The 8541-nt window shown below is 51.3% G+C and overlaps 1 long non-coding RNA gene across 1 annotated transcript; it reads left to right on the plus strand.

Moving 5' to 3' along the window:
• Nucleotides 1-562: 562 nt before the first annotated feature.
• Nucleotides 563-3906, plus strand: LOC130151975 (uncharacterized). Its single transcript, XR_008822829.1, has 3 exons — nucleotides 563-680; nucleotides 2141-2287; nucleotides 2418-3906. It is a non-coding gene; the product is annotated as an uncharacterized LOC130151975 (long non-coding RNA).
• Nucleotides 3907-8541: the final 4635 nt, after the last annotated feature.

Here is an 8541-nt window from a genome sequence, read left to right on the forward strand (position 1 = left end):
CTTGAAGAGGACCAAGTGCTGGCGCTGCCCTTGGCACAAGGGGTCTCTACCCCATGTGAGGGCTCTGGCTGCTGCTACTAAATTAGCTCAGAGATGATTTTATTTTTCCCCTCCATCGCTCTCAAAGCAGAAGCGGGGTGGGGTGGGTAGTAGAGGCAGAGAAGGGGGTGAGGAGATGCGACCGAGGTCATCCTGCAGACCAGTGGCAGAGCCTAGGGGAGACTCTCAATACCTCCAACTCCCTTTTTTCCCCCTTCAACCCCAGTGGTTTTCCCCAAACCCCGTTCTGCTCATGAGTAAACACCTTCCCCCTCCACCTCTCTTTGCCCCCATCCCACCGAACCCCGCCGCACCCCATGGGGAGCCACGCAGGGAGGACAGGATCAGGCCCTCCCTCCCATCCCTCCAGAGGAGGGAATGAGACAAGCTGCTGAGTGGTTTCCTGCCCGGCACTGCCAATGGGAGCTGCTTGGGGTGCCGGGAGCAGGGGAGGATGTATCCGGAGCTGAGTGTTTCCTGGCAGATAAGGCCAACCCCTCCTGCCGGATGTTATGAGTCCAGGTCCTACCTCCACGTTTCAAGCGAAGGGGCCGAGGGAAGGCCTGGATGTTTATGTCAAGGAAAAATAACTTCTCCCTCTGTGTACAATCCTCCGGCTCCCCCAGGGCTACGTGCGGGAGGTAAATGCTGGGAATAGGAAAAGAGTGGCGAGGGAATGGAGGTGGCTGATGGGGGAGAAGGGCTTGGCCCTCGAGGCTGCGGGGTCTTTCCCTCCCACCGGGGTTGGGGTGGGAGCGTGCCAAGACAGAGGCAGCGGGGAGCTAGGGAGAAGAGCCTGGGGCTGTATAGTGAGGCTGGACCTTGTGAGCTCAGGCTCAGCATCAATCCAAAGTCACCTTAGCGGCAACCCACGTGGCTTGAATCCAGCATGTCACCTCTGGTGCCCACCTGGAGGAGATCCAGCCTTCAGTAAGGACTTGCTCAGAAGAGCCCCTTCAAGGCAGGAGCTAAGATCACCCACACCAGCCTCCGTGGCTGAAGGTCCAGTGTTAGCTCTGGCCCACCTCTGTCATCTGGGGAGACAGAGGTGTTGAAAGAGGAAGGATGGTGGAAGTCCTGGGTCTGACAGCACCCAGCTGGCTGGGGAGGAGGGAGTGGTTGTGCAGTGGGTATGAAGGGAATGAGACAGTTGGGGATCTTCTCTATCTTTTCGCAAGAAATAAGTAAAATCCAGTGCTGGCTGGACCCTCCTCTTCAGAATGCACTTTGTGTGCTCCTGCCACCCAGGACCATCCACAAGGCTCCTCCAAAACCTCTACACTGCCTGAAGGCTGATACCTGTTCAGTGTCATCTCTGGACACTGGAAGGGACATGCAAAGACCTGCACTAGGCTCACACTGATCAAGCAACCAGGGCAGGGAAGATACCCAACCCTCAATTGCTACCATCCACACTGAAATTACCTCAGTCCCCAGCAGAGCAGTGCCCAGGCCAACAAGTCCTCTGCCCTGGGGTGAGGGTGGCGAGGATGTCCCCAGGGAAGGTTTGGATGTGGCCACCTGGTTTGGGTGTGGCAGACCAAGCTGGGAGCCTCAGGGCCAAACAGCTGAATCTGGGCACGACCAGAGAGTTTACGGATGATTTTTTTGCTAGCATTGAGCAACTTCTGACTGAGAGTTTTGTCTTTGGCATCCATAGGGAGAAGTCTGATAACAGAGAAAATCTGGCAGTCTCCTGTGCGGGGTGGTTAATGAGAGCTGAGCTGTCTCCCCACCCCTGTTTACTCCTGTGTCAATACAAGAGGGACTGCTGGGGGTCCTGTTTCCCACCCAGGGGGTCAGAGAGAGAGGACTGGAGGACAACCTGAGAAGAACAGGGAAAGGGGGAAGCCCCTTCCCTTCCTCCTGCTCGGAGCCACAAGGTTTTCCACTGGCAGCTGAAGGGCATCCAAGGAGCATTGTTGCCTGCAGGGGGAATTGGGGGTTAAGAAGGCTCATTCTGGAGACCTACCCCGTGCCCTCCTGCCAGCTCTCCCACCTTTCCTCCCTCAACACCCCAAATGCTCCCCCCGCCCCGGCCAGCCGGGATGCACCCCGCCTCGGCCAGCCAAAGATGTTGTTCCTTCTCTTTGATTTCCAGGAGCTCCTGCTTGGCCCCCAGAGCTTCACGGCAAACAAAACATCAGAAACCCGGGCTGGCGGTGCAGGAAGGAAACCTGCTCACGTGGGGGCTGAGTCACGATCCTGCTGCTCCCTTCTGGCATCCCAGGGAACAAGGCAGCATCAGGTACCAAGGGATGTCAGGTCCCACTGCCCCCTGACCAGCCGGGGCACCAAAAATCCTTCTTCACTGCCACCCCCACCCTATTATCTTGTTTTGAGAAACAAAACACTGCTTTTGTGGTTTTCTTCCGCAGCTTCAGTGGGAAAGGCTGGATTTGCTTCCTTAACACATAAAGAGTCTCCATGCTGCCCTTTTGGGCCTCGGCCAAAATCCAGGGAGGATGCTGAAAAGCTGAGTTTAAAACAGGCTCCTCAGCCCCCCTGACCTGGGACCAGCTATTTGATTTTCTACTGTCAGCGCCAGACTTCTTGTCTTGAGCATCACATGATACCACGAAGACTGTCACCACTCGGACCCCTCCAGACCCAGCAAAGGCCGGAGGTCTAATGTATGTCTGAACCCAGGAGCACCATCAGCTCTGGTCTGGAGGGGCCGGTATTCCCAGCTCCCGATCTACAGGAGAAATAAAACATAGATAGATATAGATATAGATACAGCTATAGATATAGATATAGATGTACACACACAGAGGAGATATGACACATATATATATATATGTATAAGTAAGGTGAGGACAAACTTTAGTAGGACCTGTAGCGATAGGACAAGGGGAAATGGTTTTAAGCTAAAAAAAGGTAAATTCAGACTGCATATTAGGAAGAAATTTTTTATGATGAGGGTGGTGAAACACTGGCACAAGCTGCCCAAAGAGGTTAGAATCCCTGGCAGTGTTCAAGGCCAGGCTGGACAGGACTTGGAGCAACCTGGTCTGGTGGAAGGGGTCCCTGCCCATGGCAGGGGGGTTGGACTAGATGGCCTTTAAAGGTCCCTTCCAACCCAAACTGTGCTATGATTCTATAATTATATACATATGCACACACAGAGGAGATATGGCACGTATATATCTCTGCACACAGGCCACCTCTGGCCAGACCTAAGACCAAGAAGCCCATGGTGTTGCTGTTTCTGAGGGGGTAAGGAAAGCATGTCTGAAGATGAGTGTAAGAATGTGGCAGGTGGAGTGATGCACCCCAGCACCTCTCCCTCTTCAGGCCACCTCCAGCTCAGGACTTTATGAAGTCTCTGTCTTGACTTGCCCTCATTGGGGTTTTATTCTATACATTTGCTTGGTTGTGGGTTTAAAACTTTGATACTTTTCACAACCCTGCTCCAGTGATGAACCACCTCCTTCAGTTGCTTTGATCCTGCCACCTGCCAGGTTCGTTTGATACCATATTTCTCCAATTGTGTTTCTTATTTGTTCTCTCTGAGCCAAGCATGATTTTGTAACCATATACCCTATCCCACCCCTTTAGCCGTCTCTTTTCCAGTCTGGAGACCTCCAGTCTTCCTCTCTGGGCATCATTCTACCTCAGGAGTGCTAAGACTTGATTTGTTTGTTACTCACTTCAGGAATATTCATCCAGGTACTGGGGCCAGGCGCTGCAGAGGGAGACCTGTGTGTTGTGGAGTTTCAACAGCTTTAAGCTATCATTAAGGGGGGGGAGACTGGGTGGAGGAGACACGAAAGGATGCTGGGTGGGTGTGGGAATGATGGCACGCACTGTGAGCACTGAGTGGGAGGCCGGGGGTGGGACCCAGTCTAAGCAAGACAGGAGACAAGGAGCTGAGGTGCTGGAGACAGGACTAGATGGTGAAAGAGGCTGGAGAAAGCAGCCAAGGAAGGAGGAGGTGGGTGTGAACAACCATGGTCTGGCAAGGAACAGTAGAGCTGGGAAGGAACAGAGCATGACTGGAAGGACAGATGTTGGCTGAGGAACCAGAAGATGGAGGAGAAAAGGACCAGACTAGTGAAAGGAACTTTCTGGAGCAGAGACTGGACTGGGAAAGGGAAAGGAGTAGCATCAGGGTCTGCTGGATCAGGTAGGGAGGACAGACCTTACAGTAGGGCTAAGGGCTGTTAACAGAAACCAGACAAGAGAAGGACCAATGGCCCAGACTGGTGAAAGCCTCAGCAGAGCACATCCCACGTGTCCTCTTCAGAGCTGGCCTGGGAGAGGTGACAGATTCCTACTGTGCCCTGGTGGCGTGGTGGTTCCAGAAGCCCTGGTGGCTCACGTGGGTGCAACTCTGCAGGAAAATGAACAGGTCTGCTCTGAGCCTAACTGGTCCATCCTTCCTACTAAACCCTCTCGGCCTCAAAAAAGAGGCACCCAAACAGCCTACTGCAAACGGCTCCTGCCCTTTGCTCACCTTACCTGGGCATTGGCTGCATCAGTGCCACTTGGTCTGGGCCAAAATCACACTGGGGAGCATGTTACAGATAACTGGAGGGTCACTGCAGAAGCATGTGTGCCCTAGATCCTGGTCCTATTCAATTGTGAGTATAAATGCAGACTGGGGACCTCGGGTAATGCTAGAGTGTGGGAATTGGGTGGATTTGTCTGTTGGGCTCTTACAACCTTAGAAAATGTTCCTGTTTCCCCCCCTCCGGCCCCGAGCACAGGAGGATGGAAGAAGTGTTGCAGTTGCAGTCAAGTGCTCTAGGATTAGGAAATGCCAGGCTGGACCGTGTTTGTGCAACCTCCCTGCTCCTTCCAGGTGCCAGGCATTGCAGGAGACCTGGAGCTGCAGGAGATCCCGTGATGTGATCATGGAGTGAAAGGCACTCATTGCATGATCATACTGCAGGATCACGCCTGAACTTTTCTTCCCCCTCCCTGGACCACTGCCTCTTTCAGCTCACAGGCAAATTTGGATGTAGCCACTCAACACTCAACATTTAACTAAGCCTGCCAGGTCCCTCCCCAGTGATTGCACAGATCTGGGCAAGTCTGATCAGTGGTTTAAGGTGGGATTTACCTCTCAGACACACCCAGCTCTCTCCACTCGGATCCTAGGGTAGCAGGGCTCTGAACTTGAACACCACAGAACCTAGAACACAGCCCCTCAGTAATGAGAAGTTGCTGGATACATTCTTTATTCACATGATGTCCAGCCCTGGGCCTTATTTTCTGCTTGCTTTACATGCCCTGCTGCAAAAGCAAAGGATTTGGGTAGAGATGCATTCCCATGTTTATCATGCCAGTACCCTGGTACTTCACAAACTCAGCCATTTCCTTGGACCCCAGTGAAGCAAGGTGTTGGAGAGATGGAGGAGTTGCCCACCGGCTTAGGATGCTGAATGCCCACCTGTCAATCTCTACTCAGTAACTCAGATCTCAAGACCCTGGTGTATGGTAGCCTGGAGAAAAGGAGGCTCAGAGGAGACCTTCTTGCTCTCTACAACTACCTAACAGGAGGTTGTAGTGAAGTGGGGTCGGTGTCTTCTCCCAAGAAACAAGTGATAGGAAAAGAAGAAACGGCCTCAAGTAGCACCAGAGAAGGTTTAGATTGGATATTAGGAAAAATGTCTTCATTGAAAGGGGGGTCAAGCACTGGCACAGGCTGTCCAGGGAAGTGGTGGAGTCACCATTCCTGGAGGGATTTAAAAGACATGTAGATGTGGCACTTAGGGATGTGGTTAGTGGTGGACTTGGCAGTGCTGGGTTAATGGTTGGACTTGATGATCTTAAATGATTCTATGACAGTCCCACACATTCTTAACTGCTCAGAGAGCACAGAAGTTGTATTGTCTGCTGAAAAGAGAAGCAGGAATGAATGGGTCTTGCTGAAAAAAACAGTGGAGAACACAAAATGGTTTGTTGCTCCCAGCCACACCATGTCAGTGCACTGACAGCTTGGTTTTGTAAGACTGGGTGGATGATGCTATAGAAATGCCAAGAAATACTGCTACTGGCTTGGTGGCCTCCAGATTTCCAAGAACAAAGTACATGATCATTTGGCATGTGCAGACATAACTTTCTGGTTTATCCCCATGTCAGTTATATTTCAAAATCTGCGGTGGTTTGTGTTAAACATTTGTGTTCCTGGGACATGTTCCCAGCACAGCTCCAGTTCATTTACATGGAGTAAAAAGACCAGAGGAGGTAAAGGACCTTGCCTTGAGGGCTGATCTGCAGTAATGGGTTGACCTACAACAGACTGTTGATCTACAGTAATGTGCACAGAAGAACCTGGTGGGGCTGCAGAGCAGGACATTTCATTGCAGCTTGGCCATCTTGAGGCACGTCAAAATCTGCATGCCCCTATAGTAGATGACCACTGCTGACTATGGCCGGTGCAACACCAGAGCCCTGACTAAAGTACGCCCAGAGCTTCCTGATGGAGCAAGGATTAACAAGTCCTTTGTGAGCCCTTAACAGTCAAGCCTCCAAATAAACAGAGTTGTCCTCCCAGGAGCCTGTCTTGGTGATAAATGACACTAGCGAAGCCCAGAGCAGAAAACATCTGTCCCCTCCATGCCTCTGAGGGAGAATCTGCCTGGTCCCCCTCTTGTATGGTGTTGATTAAGATGTTGACATGATTGAGAGCAGATCAGGATTGTATTTCAGAACTGGGATCTCCAGGGTTGCTTTGAAACAGGTGGCTTCAAGGCTAGTGTCTTCTTTGGAGTCCCAGCTCCAGGATCTCAAAGGTGGTCTGGATGTCAGCCTGGAAAAACTCATACATGGATTCTACCTTGCCACTGATCACCTTTTTCATGAATCCTCCAACCTCTGAAGGAGCAAATAGAAAGGCAAGAAGGTTGAAGCTTCTCTTTTTAGAGTTCCTTCTTGCTGACAGACTGACACAGGTCCAAGCAGAGGGTTATCTCTTATGGTAATCGTCCTGAAACACATGTATCAGGAGAGCCTAAGACCTGGTTTGCTCAGGCTGGAGAAGACAAGGCTCAGGAAATATCTTATGGCAGCTTTCAGCTACCTAATGAGGTGCTGTAGGGAAGACAGAGAGTCTTTTGTGAGAGGTGTGCAGGGAAGGGTAAGACACAATGAGCACAAGTTGCAGCAAGTGAACTTCTGGAAGTACTTAAGCCTGGTGACAAGGTTCCATGGTGGTGGCCTTGGGACCTCTATCCCGGGAGACAGTGAAAGCTTGACTCATCAGGTTCTTGAGTAACCTGCCCTAATTGCCCCTGCTTTGGGCAGGGGAGGGGTTGGGCTGGAATTTCCAAACTGAACTATCCTATGATTCTCCTTTGTAAGCCTTGCAACCCTCTTTTCCCCTGGCATGTGGGACTCACCTTCCTGGATGCCTAGAGGGGTGTCCCTTTTGGAGAGAGATCCCTTCCATCAGGGATCTTGTATGGCAACATACCTTGGTGGATGCACCATGTCCCAGTCCCTCTGGGACCCTGCAAGCCAAATGTGGGTGACAGTCAAATGCAGCCCGGTGCAGCAGCTTCTCCCAGAAATGTTGAGATTGTCAGGGATGTCTGGAGATCCCATATTGGATCTATGATGTTTTTTGTGAGATGGAGGCCTAGCTTTGTGGCAGAAGGAGGTGGGACTCTCCTGAGTCTGAATGGCCCTCTCCAAACCAGCATTACATTGCAAAACAGCTTTTCCCTGGTGGCTGAAGAGGGCTTTAATAGGCCCTTCATTTGAAACAGAAGCCACATCTCCACTAGCAACAAAATAGTGCCTTCCTCTGGTTACTGGGAGGCTGTGCAGCCAAGTCCTGTGGAGGATCCATGGAAGTCCTTGCTCACCACCCAGCTCTCCCAGGATCTCCCATGCTGGACCTCCCTCCGGTCCAGGCTCCTGCCCGGTCCAGGCTCCTGCCTATTCAAAAAAAAGAAAAGAAGGAAGCCCACCAGCAGCCTGCCTGCCTCCCATTCCTCAACCTCCTGAAAAGTCCCAAATGTGACTCAGAGGGAGTTCCTTCGATGTGCGGGACTCACATGTAACCGACCTGCTGTAATTAAATGACCCATTAGAGCTTTTCCTGGTTGTTCTTCCCTGCTGCTTTCCTGAGTTCAAAAGGTGATTTAGGATGACATGTTCTGCTCTATACAAACTCGCCAGCTATTGCCAGCAGCATGACGAGACACCCTTCATTGTACACTAATTCCACTAGGCATACGGCCTAACAATCAAAGCACCTCATTAAAGTTTAATTAAATTTCCCAAGTGCTTTGCTCCCGGGCTGAGAACCTGTAATGCAAGCCGAAGCAGGTCTGCATGTATGTGTGTGTGTGTGTGTATGTCTGAGGTTGGGGGGGTTCTTCTTTTTTTAATTATTTGCACATGCAATTTTTTTTTTCCCCTTAGCATGATCAGCACTTCATGGCTGGGGTATGAAATAAAACCAGAGGTGTCCATTCCAGTCCAGGCTGTATGAAGAAAAGCCAAATCTTATAGACTTTCTGCACCCGCTGCTCCTGCTGAGAGTGC

Source organism: Falco biarmicus, chromosome 6 (assembly GCF_023638135.1).
Source record: "Falco biarmicus isolate bFalBia1 chromosome 6, bFalBia1.pri, whole genome shotgun sequence".
In the NCBI taxonomy this organism is placed as follows: Eukaryota; Metazoa; Chordata; class Aves; order Falconiformes; family Falconidae; genus Falco; species Falco biarmicus.